A 13,637-nucleotide genomic window follows, 5' to 3' on the forward strand; every position below is an offset into this window, starting at 1 on the left:
TGTACAGATAGACCTTAAGAATTCAGGTGTGTTACTACAGCGATGCTGTGTATACATTGGAAAGAGTATCCTGTGTGAGATAGAAAGATACTATATGCAAAGTGTCTTGTAGATGGTATGTCTTTTATGACATCTATTATTATTATTAACTCTCTTAGTTTTTAAAAGTAGGTACAATCTATTTACTCAACTTCATCATATAGCTATCACTCCAAAATGTAGTGGTATAAAATAGTAATCATTTATTATTTTTCACGAGTCTATGGGCCAGCTGTGACATTCTACTGACCAAAGCTGGGCTCAGCTAATCTCAGCTGGGCTTGTGAATGAATCTGCATTCAGTTAAGAGTTTAGCTGGAGGCATGCTGATCTAAGATGACCTAAGCTACATGATCTGACTGTGCTCTAGATGGTCTCTCATTCCCCAGTAGTTTAGCCAAGGCTTGCTCTCATGGCAAAAGCAAGGGTCTAATACAGTGAGTAAAAACTTGTGCGGTATTTGGGGCTTCAACTCAAAACTGGCATACCATAACTTCCACCACATTCTTTGGCCTAAAGAAGTCATAAAATCAACCTAGAATCAAGCGGTAGGGAAATAAACCTCACTTTTGGATGGCAAGAGCTGCAAAGTTAAACAACAAATAGCACAGATACAGGGAGGGGTGGACTATTGGAGTCATTTTTGCAATTAATCTACCATAGCATATCTAACATCAGCCACCAAAAATTATAATAACGTTTGTTAAACTTCTATATGGTATCTTACACAATTTTCGTTTACCAAATTTCAAGATTCTTTAAGCTTGACAGCTCTAGATAGGAATCAAAGTAGCTTTGCAATTTAAGTTCATTAAGTTCTCTTTCTTAAGGCTGGTCTCTTTTTAAAGGAAAGATGTTTCTAGAAAAATATGTCTCCTTATATAATTCACTATACACTTTTCTTTGATAAAAATTTTCTGCAGTGTTTCGTTTGTGAGTTTTGGGGTTGTAGTTGTTACCTATGTTGTAGCTACTGGCTGATGAATGTGTCTAACAAACCAAAAATGCATAGGTTAGGGATGACATTTTAAAATTTGAACAGAAAGTTTTAAGTATGGTATGGTCTTTACATTCAAAATGGGTCTGTCATCTTCTATATTATTTTTTACATTCTGTTAATCCTGTCTTTAAAGTTCGTGCCCTCAAGTACTCAATGTCTGGACTCAAAAAAAGAACATAACAAGAGAAGTGGATCTCTTACAGCTCACTTTATCATGCAAGAGAGGCTGAATCAAGGAACTTGAAAATTCTTCAAGACTGTTGGAACCAAATTAATTTCTTTTGCCTTAAAATCACTGGGATAAGGCCACCACATATGGTTGTGCACACAGTGACCTGGCCATTATGTTTTTGAGAATGTCTGTCGTTTCAATGTTTACCATGTCAATGAAGAAGGAGGGAAAATCCATATATTGAACCTAAGGTCCCTCAGCAGGAGTAAATCTAAATAGTGCTTCTTGTTTCTAGCTGTCTGATGATTTCTACAGACAAAGAAATTTGCCCTGTGAGCCAGCCACGGGTGCCCATTCTCAGCAGTGAAAATCTCACACAACACTCTTCTAATCTCCTTTTCTAAAGTTTCAGTTTGACAAAAGATAGTCGAACTTTTCAGCAACACCCATAACACTGATTGTAGGACCTTGAAACAAAGGATTTACCACTTTATATGTAAAAAGGAATTGTTAAACAAATGCATATGAGGCCAAATCTGTACATACACCATGTTATGAATGAAATAATTCTTGTCAAATTGTTCATCAGGTATTTTATTGGATTTCAAGAGTGAAACTTCCTCCCAGAGTTCAGTAAAGCACATCAAGATATGACCTATAAGAAGACAGTAAACTTCTGCGAATTAGATAAGAGCTGTTTATTTTGTACAATATATGGACAAGATGATTTATGGCTGTAGTTCTCACAATGTCAACAACTTTCATGCAAGGAAAAGAGGTTTATTTCAGAACTGTGGCAGCATTATTTTATTCCAATTTGTACACTGTTGTAGAAAGTCTTCAATCACAGTGCTAAGTAAAGCTTTGATTCCCCAAAAAAGCCAGGAACAATAAGGGTTGCCAAACATGTAAGGTGCTACATCATGCACAAATTATAAAGAGTTTCATCCCGACAAATTTTTACTTGACAAATAAACTTCACCATGTAAAGACCTTTGAACATTCCCAAAGAGATGCATGAAAATAGGAATTCTTTCTTTAACAAAAGAACACAGAACATGAAAACCGGGAGCAATGTCTTTGAGTTGCTGTCAATTCTTTTTGTGACCTTCTTCTAAATTATAAAGAAATATCAGTAATCTGAAGTTGATACCACTGGTAAACCAAGTTACTGCTTTAAATTTTTTTCTTGCTCCTAGTTATAAACCATGTCATGGCTTCACCAAAATCTTTCAGATAGTGGCTTTCTTGGCTAAAGGGATGCTCTGAGCAGCAATCAAGACAACTTTTTAATGTTTTTCAAACTATACGCATGTCAAATTGAAAATTCTTTTCATTCAAAAGATACAAATAATTCAATATATTTTCAAGGCAGGCAAACATGAAATATATATGGAGGTTCATTGGCTTCCTTTTTCCATTGTCAAAAACCTTGTAAGAGGTGATCAGTGCCTCACAGCGATGCTTTCAGTGATAGCATATGTGCATTTCCTCTTACTCTGTTTAACACTTTCTAATTAACTTAGATCAAACGCAAATAAAGACAGATATCCACAAGCCTTATGTCAGAATATGGTTTATTTAACTCCTATAAACAGAAATCTATTGTAGGATTTGTTACGTGAAAGATCGGAGTTCATTTGCCTGGTGAGTAACAAACGACTCTCCATGAGAACACAGGTCTTGATCAGTAGGAGTTTTATTACTTCTAGCTAGTAAAGACAGCACCAGAAATATTCTCCAAAGCAGTGTGTCCCCGAGGAAAGGTGGCATGGGCTTTTATGGGACAGTAGAGAAAGAAAAAGATGCGTCGTCACATGTAGGAGGGGTTCCAGTTGTGCAGGCACGGTGGGTGGGTCCGACATGCTGGCACGCAGGTCGCATGTTATGGTAAAGAAGCCGTAGCTTCTCCCAGGGTGGAGACTTCAGCGTGGTAATTCACTGGAGCTCATCTATAAGCTGCCCAGGTTTGTCAGAGGCTAGTTTTAGCCAGCTGGGTAGCTGCAGGCCTCAGGAGCTGAAAAACAATAAGCTACCAAACAGGCTGATTGATGGCTCAAGCTGGTCGAGTTCCTCCCTTCCTCCTTACAAAATTATAACATATAAAATATGATGGGCCGGGCGCGGTGGCTCACGCCTGTAACCCTAGCACTCTGGGAGGCTGAGGCAGGCGGATTGCTCGAGGTCAGGAGTTTGAAACCAGCCTGAGCAAGAGTGAGACCCCGTCTCTACTATAAATAGAAAGAAATTAATTGGCCAACTAATATATATAGAAAAAATTAGCTGGGCATAGTGGCGCATGCCTGTAGTTCCAGGTACTCGGGAGGCTGAGGCAGGAGGATTGCTTGAGCCCAGGAGTTTGAGGTTGCTGTGAGCTAGGCTGACGCCATGGCACTCACTCTAGCTTGGGCAACAAAGTGAGACTCTGTCTCAAAAAAAATAAATAAAATAAAATAAAATATGATGATTACAACTCTCCAAATTAAAAAGTAGCGTCTCTTGGCATGCTACAATGGTTTAGGTTGAAACATTGCTTCCATAACATGATTTGATATAAAAGTAATTTTCACTGAAACAAGAAAATGTCAGAAGAAAAAAATGTGTGTGTGTATATATAGTCAAACATATATATATATTTGAATGTGGTTCATGACTCCTAATTAAGAACTTATATTCTTTTATTCTTCCATTAGCTGGTATTTTCAAATATTTTAAAGCGAAAATCTTAAATTATGATTTTAACAAATTTCCCCTCTGTATCCAGAGGCATGGAATACACCCTCATAAACCATGGGGAGAAAAATAGTCCTTTTATTTCAACCCAGCTTACATCCATATACAGGAGACTGTTCTGTCTTTTATTAACTAAAGCACACCATTAACGAGGTCTTCCCAGAACACTTCCGTATACTAATAATTGATAATCATGATAATGACTATGTGGTTCACAAAATTTACAAAAAGTCAGTGAATCATCAAAAATAAAATTGAATAATGCACAGTGTATTTTTAGTTTAGAAACCTTTGTGATTTCAAGTACTCTGGTGCTCCCTACCAGCTAATGTCTCACCCAGCCAGTGCCACTTAACCCTTTCTCCTCTGATGATTACTTCTGGGAGAAAGTAAGTACTCACTTTTTGATCTCCTTCAGATGAGTGTTCTGCGAAAATTTTGACTGTGATAATCAATAAGAGACACCTTTTATATGTCTATCTAGAATACACATATGCATATGTATATAATATAACTACACCTGCCATAAGGAATTCTTATCATTATTAAGTGAAATGCATTCTAATATTTTCTATTAAATGCTAATGTATTACATATGTTAATGCCAGTCTTAAGCTACTAAATTTTTTTAATCAACAAATAATGGGCTATGACTTACAGTTTGAATGATACCACCCTAATAGCAAAAGACCATGGCTTTCTTTTTCCCTGTAAGATTAATAGATTTACTTATTCGAATGTATTTATAGAGTTTATCCTTTGAAAATGAGAACTTTTTATTCTATTTTCTTGAAAACTTACAATTCTCAATTAACATTAATATTCTACTGTCCAGAGCACATTATTCTTTATATAGTCAATCATAATATAGTAAGTCTTAACATTGCTAGGTGATTTGTAGATTCAGTTCTGATTTTTACAGTAAGCCTGACATATAGATTATATGATTCCCATTTTGTGATTGAGAAAACCAAGTCTCAAACAGTTGAAGTATCCTGCTTGACCCCATTGCTAGTAAGAAAGAGAGCCAGGGTGTGATCTCAGGTTCCCCTAACCCCAACGCCTGTATGCTCATTGCCCTCGTGGCCTCGCCTCTGACATTTTCCAACATAAACAAGGCAACTACCATTTTCATGGGAATTCACAAAATAGATCTCTCACCTGTAGTTTAAAAATTAGAATGATGTCTTATGTGTTTCTCTATTTATTTGTTTGAGACAAGTGTATTGAAAATTCTGTTAGGCATATTGATGTTACATAGATGAAGAATATAAGACCCCTTCCATCAAGAATCTTAAAATCTGCTAATTAAATCTCATGATGAAAGAAGTAGACAAAAGACCTGGGAGCACAGAGAAGGATTCACTTGTGGATCAATTAGAATTTTCCAAAAATGTTTGACCATGACACACAGGGAAAGAGTGATATTTGGTCTCAGCCATAAAGGACACAAAGGATTCCAAAGGGTAAAAAGAGAGACACGGTTATCTCAGGCTTATGGAAGGAGCTTGGTGCAAAGTGTGGGATGGGATGCAGAGGAGTGCATTGAGTATTTGGGGCTTTTAGCAGGCAGCCCAGTATGGCAAGGAAGATAGAACAAGATAGAAGGAAGATAAAATGGAAGATGAGTTTGGAAATTTAGGAATCAACCACATTCTTGAAGGGATTGAACACCATAATAAGAAAATTGCACTGTATTCTCTGTTATTTGTGGGTTTTTTCTTTTTTCTTTCTTATTTTACAAACTTCACTTGAAAGGGTAGATTTGACTCTATTTCATCAGTGTTCAGTTAGTCAGAAAAAGCATAATCAAACAAATAAAGTTATATTCAAATGTTTAAATGTGTACTATTATATATTATGAAGTCTGGAAATACAGCTAAAAATATATATATATATATATATATATATATGTTTAAACACACACGTAGGTTTATAGATATTACATCACAACACATAATGTGTGGAATGACATTATATTAAAATGTTTTCCAGACTTTATGCCCATCCAGTATTTTATAGCTCTATTGTATAGTTTCTTTGACTTGATAGCAACATACAGATATCAGCCTCGACAACACACTCATCAGAGTGGGAAGAATCCTCTAGTCTGAAATTTTAAGTAGAATTCAAACAGCATTTTAATTCAATATATGCTAACAAACTTAAGGCTCAAAAAAAAAAAAAGACATAATATCTCAGAGTATCAAACTTGCCGGTAAGAATTAGAAACCTGGTTAAAATGCAGTCTGAAGCTTTTTTTTAGTTTATTTTTTACCAGAACTAGTCTTTTGTCTAATGACACTGACATGAATTAGAACCAAAGTTAAATATTTTATAAAACCCCATCCTTAAACATTTTATGCTTTGCCATTACAAAATGGTCCTTATATATGTGTTCCCTTAAGGTATATTCAGCATTAAACCCAAGTTCTGGTTTGCCGGCTATACCTTCATCTCATTCTCATACAGAGTGTAAGTGAATAGTGACAATGCTATCATGGATATAACCATCAATACACTCCAATTTATACATAGATAATTCACTAACCAGGTATAAGCTTTATGAAATTAAGCATTATTTTTTCAAGGAAATTAGGTGTCATATCCTGAACACTTACTATAATGCACATAGTAGGCACTCAATAAATACCTATTGAATAAAGGTTTAAATAGTCTAAGTTGCAGCTGGAATAACTCTATTGTAATATTCCTTTAAAATGTGAACAACTATAGACCTTTCAAATACACTTAAATGGATAAAAGAGACAGATTAAGTGTGTGTGTTTTCATATTTTCTTATTTAGAAAACCAATTAATCATAATGCTAAGGTATGCTCTGCGATAGAAATTCTTAGTATTGTGAGACATTATAGCATTTGTAAAGTAAGATTCCACCTGAGTTAATTCTTTTATGTCTTTTTATCTTTGCTGCCCTCCTCTGGAATTCTTACATCACCTAGTTCTCTTTTCCAAAGGATACGTTCTTTATACTTCACCTTAGAATAGCACTATAAGAATTCCAATTTTTTAGTTCTTATTTCACAGTGCATTTTTACCCAATTTTATAGTACAACCTTGAGGGAGAGATGACAATGTAAATAATTACAGATTATTCCTATGTTTTATTTCATAACACATCTGTGCTATTTTGTATAACTTTCCATGCCACCTTCTGAACAACTTAAGAAGTGGTTTGTTCTTTCAAAATATCTTCTGTAAGAATACTATTTGACTTGCTTTTCTGCTCTTACAATTTTCTCTCTTACCCTATTTTATTTAATAATCACCTTCTCTTCCCTTAATCACTACATCATCTGTGCTGTATTACATCATATGTATTGCTCAATGTTTTAATTATGATCAACAGCTTTAAAAAAATTTAAGAAATTTGCAATATTTATTCTTTCAATGTGAATTTCTATGTAAAATTTTTCTATATGCTTTATGATGACTCCAAAGGTGTCTCTCCATCATACCCTATTAAATTGGCTAATCCATCTAAAGCACTCAGAACAGGATGACTAATAAAGTGAGGGCTTCATGCTCCAGAAAAAAAATCAATGTAGTAACAATATCACTTAATTAATTCCCTGAGAGTAGATTATGTTTCGCTATTCTGTCTCTCTTGTAATATAACTATTATAATCTTTTATGTCTTTAGACCAGTGCTTCTCAACTCTTCATATACATACAAACCTCTTGAGGGCCCTGTTACAAGTGAATTCTTATTCAAGGAGCACTGACATTCTGCATTTCTAACAGGTTCCCAGATGTTGCTGGTGCTACTGGTTCAAGGAGAACACTTTGAGTAGCAGGCCCTAGATCAGTGCTATTTAGTAAAAACCTAACCTGAGCGGTGAATGTTTCTGGTAGCTACATTCTAAAAAGTTAAAACAAACAGGTAAACTTGATTATAATCATATATTTTATTATTACATTAACCTAATATTTATCATGTTATCATATTATATGACATGTAATACCATGTTATTATATATCAAATTACATAATATATTGTCTTTTTAAATCAATAGACTCCAAATATTAATATTATGATTTCAATATGTAATTAATATTTAAAGTTATGGGATATTTTACATTATTCTTCCTTTCAACCAAAACATTCAAAATCCAGTGACTATTTTGTACTTACAGCACATCTCAATTTGGACAAGTCACATTTCAGGTTCTCAGTAGTCAAATGTAGCCAGTGGCTATCATAATGGATGGAGCAGCCCTAGACACAAACATCAGGTCTGTGTTATTAAAGTAAAGCAGTTATTGGCTGAAGGTATGCTATTCAGGATAACATCTGAAGGAATATACAGGGTAAGTCCTATCTCGAACCTCCATATCTAGAATAAGATCAGAAGAGGTGTTCATCTACTTATGGGTGCTTTGGTTTTCCAAGATACCTACCAAAGAAACAATAACCAATAACCCTCTTCCTGCTGATTGGAAGGCATATAATTCTGAGTTTGTGCTGAACCTTGTCATCTGCAAGAGAACCTGAATGGCCCTTCTCCATCTTCAGTGTTGACAAGGACACCAACGTGTCTTTCACAGTTACTTCTCCATTTATCTCCCATAATTTTAACAAGGATCATTCTAAGCCACTGAGGGTGTCTCTAAACCAGTGCTGAATCTAACATGGTTCTCCACCCACGAGAGGTTCTTGGCATCCAAAGAGCTACTGAGAGCTTGATGGAAGCAAGGGAACAGCTTAAAAGAGTGATTACAAATAAACTTTATAAGTTTCCCACCAAAATTATTTTCAAAAATGATATAAAGTGCTCAAAATATACAAATTCAAAAATTTCTATTTTAGTAATTTTCCCAAAAACATACATCATCAAAGTTAAAACCGACTTCTAAGAATTTGGCTTCATAAACCTACACACATACACACACTTACACAGACACAGAGGAATGGAAGGTTGTGGGAGGTTGTTGGAAAAAAATGGTGCTATTTATTATTTCTGAATGTTCATATTTCACAGTGTTTTTTTAATTTCATACTTATACTTTTGTACATCAACACATATTACATTTATAGATGGAGAAAAAGAGTTTTCACAAGACTGACACCATGTTTGTTACAATGAAGCAGTATTTTCATACATGTTAAATTATTTATATGCCATTCGTCCTTATAAAAGGTAGTCGTTTTCAACCCAAGAACACTTCTTCACTACTATTTGCCAACTAAGTCTGTTAATTCAGCTAAAATCTCTTTTTTGCATGTCACATTTCTCTTATCTTCTAGCACTATATATTGAGGATGCTATAAATACATGATTTCCCATCCTAAGTATCACCAATAGGTGACTAATCTTTTCTCCCTGGGGCATTCACACTTGGAATTCTGCACTAAATAACATTGGTATCATTAATATTATTGTCCACATATTCCATGACTTTTCTTTTTTCCCACTATTTTGTGTTAATTATTCATTTTGTTTCTTACCAACTGGTCTTCTAACAAAGTTTATATGTTTCTATATTATATTCAGAGCTTTACTCCACTTTAGTTTTTTTTTCTTTACTGCCTTATTATGCTTATGCAGTTATGACTATATTTTATATGTCTAGCACATTATGCATCAGCTTTCTATTATCACAAAATTTCTTTAGTCTAAGAGTGGGAGGCACTTTTATGATCAGACATGTTATATGGCTCTTTGTTCTAAAACTGACTTTGGCTATCCTTATGTACACACCTTGAGTATATTTTACACAAGAAGACTCTTCTATTACCAATATGTCAATTTGTTAACTCATAATTTTAAACATTCTTATTTCCAAAGATAATTTGTATCAGTGTACAATAAAAAGCATGTATAAAATGAAATGTTTAATGTAAAGATTAAAACAAAAGTAAAAAGAAATCATCTGAAAAAAAGGAAGAAATGGAGAGTGATTGAGCAGTAAAGTGTACCAGATATTGTGCTAGCTGATATTTACTCTTTATCTCAGTTGTGTCTCCCAACAGACATACTTAGTCAGCAGCAGACATCATAGTGTGATGGCTAGGAGGTGAGCATTAAAAGCCAGAATCAAAATTTTTTAAAAAGGCCAAAATCAGGTGCAATTGGACCAACTCCAACACCTACTAAGCTTATCTGGGCCTTAATTTTTCTTCTACAAGGTAGGTGGAGTTAGCATTCAATATGTACCTTATTAGATATGTCTGATGACTAAAATAATATGGTTTCTTACAATTCAATGGTTCAACAAAATTGTACTGAGCAGCCATGTTCCAGAATGTTCTAAGCTTCGGGAAGTTAGCAGTGACCAAATTGATCAATGCCCCTACTCTCATGGAGCCAACATTCGAGTGAAGGGAAATAATAAAACAAATAAAAATAAATAAATATTATGTCAGTTAGTGATGAGTGCTATGAAAAAAATTAAGCAGGCTAAGGATAATGAAGAGTGATTGGCTGCTATTTTGTACAAAGTGATCAAAGAAGGTATCTTAGGAAGAAGGTGATATTTGAGCAGAGAATGAAAGGAAGTCATGGAACGAGGCGTTGAATATACAAAGAAATACTTCCCAGGTGGAGGCAACAAGTGCAAAGGCCCTGTGGCAAGAACATATTCAGTAAGTACAATGAGTGGCAAATAGGCCAGTATGGATGGACAAGGGTTAGTGAGTAGAAGAATGATAGGAAATGAGGTCAGAGAGGTCATGAGAGACTCAAGCTTCTGGGGCCTTGTAGACTACATTAAGGACTTTGCATTTTACTCCTGGTGAAATGCTTTGAGAAAAGGAGTAATACAATCTGGTTTCTGTCTTTACAAAGGATTGCACTTCCTGCTGTATGGGAAATAGACACAAGAGGAGAGGGCAAAAGCAGAAACCAAGGCCATGTTACCTATAACGGCAGGGACCAAGGTAGCAATTACAGGGGTGGTGAGAATTGGTTGTATTTTGAGTCTCTTTGAGTGACAGTGCTGTCAGAGTTGCTGACTAACTAAAAGAGAAAATGAGAGAAAAATAATTTTTTGATATCAACATGTTTGGCCTAAGAAAACTGGAGAATAAAGGTGCCCTTTACCAATATGGGAAAAAATATAGGAGTAAAAAGTTTTCAGTGGAAAAAAAAAAGAGTCTCTTTTGGATATTTAAGTTTGATGCTTATAATAGACATCCTAATAAGCATTTGCATGTACAAGTCTGTATACGGGGTGAATAATCTGGCCTGGAGATATAAATTTGGAGGTAGGAGTTTAAAATACGGTATTTAAAGCCATGCGACTGGATGAGATTGTTTAGGACTAAGTGAAAACCAAGGAAAGTTCCAAGAACTAAACCCCAGGGTATTTCAGTATTTATTTATATATTTTATTTTACTTTTTCTGGGCATTTACTCTTCCTGTATGAATTTCTTTTCTCTCTCTCTCTCTTTATTTCAGTATTTAAAAGTTAAAGAAAAGAAGAGAGACTAGCAAAGGATACTGAGAAGGAAAGGCAAATGAGAGCTAAGACTTGCATCTCAGGTGACAAATGAACACATCTTTTCAAAAAGCATGGGGGCAAGCAACTGGAATCAAATCTGGTAACACATTGATTAGATGAGAATTGAGAATTGATCTTTGAATTTGGCAATGCAGAGATCATGGTGATGTTTACAAGAGTAGTTTCTGATTCTTTTATTATTATAAGAATGGAAGAAGAGAAAGTGTAGAAAGTGAGTATGGAGAACTTTTTTGGTTGAGTTTTGCTCTGAAAGGAAATAGAAAAATGAAATAGTAGCAGAAACAACAATATGATATAAAATGCAAAAATATATATGATTAGCAAATATGGCCATAATTATTCCTTTCCCTGTATCCATATTCCCTTTGCATGTTGATTTTGCACATCTTTTCATCAAGAGACGGAGTCTGGGATGGCTATGTGACTTGTTTGATCATAAGAATGTGGTGAAAGTGATGTTTGTGAACTTCAAGATGCCTTGCATACTTTGCTTTTTCTCTTGAAATCATGCCCAGACACAATGTTAACAAGCCCAAGCTAGCCTGTGGGATGATGAAAGACATATGGCCCAGTCACCCCATATCCCCTTTGACCCCCTCACTCTGTCATTCAAGAATGGACAACCAACGCCCAGAAGCAGAGCCACTCAGCCAGATGAAAATTAACCATGCTGCATGTGTGAGCCCAGTCAAGAGCACAGCTGCCTGACTGAGCCCAACCTAAATGGTGAACCCACAGAATTGTGAGCTAATTGCATGGCTGTTGTCTTAAGACATTGATTTTGGGGGGCAATAAAACCAAACTGATATATTAATAGAAAGAAGTTTTTGTTATTTCTTGTTGTTATTTGCTTTAATATGGAGATAGTGTAGCATGTTTGCTGGAGGTTATAATGCAGTGGAAAAGAAAAGAATGATAAGAGAAGGAATAATGTTAAGAGAAATGTTTTGACTAGAATAAGAAATGTGGGGTTTAGTCCACTGATAGGAGTATTGGCCTTATATGTAGGAGCATGGATAAATAGCATGTGCAAAGAGCAGATGATAAAAGTGCTATGGGTACAGTAAGTGCTAAATAAATGTTAGATGGTATTACTGTAGTCAAGGACATTAATTGCAGACCTAGCACTTGAAAACAGCACTTTCTGGTCTCAAAGTCGTTTCTATAGTAACTCTGCCAGGAATCTGTGCTTTGTGTGGAATTCCTTTCACTACTTCTATAGATCTATTAATAAATCCTATCCATCTTTTGAGTACGAGTGTTACCTTTCCATGAAATCTTCTTTCATTTTCCCAGCTTGAAGCAATCATTCACACTATGAAGGCCCATAAAAATTGTATCTCAGTCTTTTCAAATACAATTTACAACTTTCTCTTGTAGTTATTTGAGTTCATAGAATCTCTTTCTTAATGAATTATAATCTAATGGACTATAAAGTTTATATTGAATTTATGTCTTAATTACCTCAAGATCTATCTAAATTTCCTCAATATCTATCCCATATACATCTATGGGATGTATAAATATGAATGAATGAAATGTTAATGTAATTAAGCATTACATTTAATGTCCTGGCATACAGAGTCAAAGGGGGTAAATTTAAAGTCTGATGCAGTTTTATGAATTATTTTAGATTCATATTTATTGTCTACCTTTAGAAACATAAAAGGCTTATTCATTAGTTTATGTACGTGTATGAATAGGTTGGACATTGAGGAATAATTTCTCAGTAATTTCTTGCAAATAAGAATTGCATCTTAATTTTGAACTGGGGTATATTAAGTTTAGTAGCTATCATTTGCAATTTTGATCCCCTCTCTGATCCCTAATAGTTCACTTAAATTATTTAAATATTGCAGTGGCTGGGTGTAGAAAGCTATCTTTGTGGATGTCAACCAATTGCATCATGCAAAAAAATACTCAAAAATACTTAATCATGAGAAATAGTATGATACCTCCCAGGTATAAAATTCCTCTTCTTTTCTCACTTTTACAATAAAAATATGTTCCAAAATATTAAATTATTATAGAAATCAATCCCAAAAAATTCTTCTCAAGGCCACCAATATTTGCTTAAACATATAAGTTTCTCTAAAAATAAAAAATATAATGAAAGCAGAATGCTCTAATTTAGAGCATTCATTTTGGGGAAAGTGAAATCCTGTATATCTGTTATACATTGGATTGATCGAGTAGGATATCACTTG

Source organism: Microcebus murinus, chromosome 12 (genome assembly GCF_040939455.1).
Source record: "Microcebus murinus isolate Inina chromosome 12, M.murinus_Inina_mat1.0, whole genome shotgun sequence".
NCBI classification, from domain to species: Eukaryota; Metazoa; Chordata; class Mammalia; order Primates; family Cheirogaleidae; genus Microcebus; species Microcebus murinus.